At 45.8% G+C, this 827-nt stretch overlaps 2 pseudogenes across 1 annotated transcript in view; both read left to right on the top strand.

Moving 5' to 3' along the window:
- Positions 1-689, top strand: part of LOC147817222 (uncharacterized) — a 3,339-nt pseudogene extending 2,650 nt beyond the window's left edge.
- The window catches only part of LOC147817217 (NACHT, LRR and PYD domains-containing protein 12-like), a 103,706-nt pseudogene that overhangs the window by 96,574 nt on the left and 6,305 nt on the right, over positions 1-827 (top strand). The gene's annotated exons all lie outside the window — the stretch shown is intronic.

An 827-nucleotide genomic window follows, 5' to 3' on the forward strand; every position in this document is an offset into this window, starting at 1 on the left:
TGGAGCAGTGTGGTCTTGATGTCACAGAGGCCTCGGTGTACTCAGGACTTTGTACTGAGATCTTCAGAAGAGAGAGTGTGATCTTCCAGAAAACAGTCTACTGCTTTGTTCATCTGAGCGTTCAGGAGTTTCTGGCTGCAGTCTACATGTTCCACTGTTACACCAACAGGAAGACAGAGGTCCTGAAGGGCTTCCTGGGAAAATGACATGTTGATTTTCACCTCCTGGATGTCTTCCTGGGGGCAGCCATGGAGAAATCCCTCCAAAGTAGAAACGGTCACCTGGACCTGTTTGTTCGCTTCCTTCATGGCCTCTCTCTGGAGTCCAACCAGAGACTCTTAGGAGGTCTGCTGGGTCAGACAGAGAACAGTCCAGAAACCATCCAGAGAGCCATCACCAACCTGAAGAAGATGAACACTTATGATATCTCTCCTGACAGAAGCATCAACATCTTCCACTGTCTGATGGAGATGAAGGATCACTCAGTTCATCAGGAGATCCAAGAGTTCCTGGAGTCAGAGAACAGATCAGAGAAGAAACTCTCTCTGATCCACTGCTCAGCTCTGGCCTACATGCTGCAGATGTCAGAGGAGGTTCTGGAGGAGTTGGACCTGGAGAAGTTCAACACATCAGAGGAGGGACGACGGAGACTGATCCCAGCTGTGAGGAACTGCAGGAAGGCTCAGTGAGTCCAGACATGATCATTAACATGATCAATCAGAGTAGATAAGTAGTTTAGTTCTTCAAATATTAACAGAATTATATTATTTTCATTATTCTTAGTTTTACATTTCACAGTTACAGGTTAGTTGTGTTTTTTAACTGTT

The sequence above is a fragment of the Seriola lalandi genome, unplaced genomic scaffold (assembly GCF_002814215.2).
Source record: "Seriola lalandi dorsalis isolate HSWRI2012SDOR001 ecotype SW California unplaced genomic scaffold, Sedor1 jcf7180002054987, whole genome shotgun sequence".
NCBI lineage: Eukaryota > Metazoa > Chordata > Actinopteri > Carangiformes > Carangidae > Seriola > Seriola lalandi.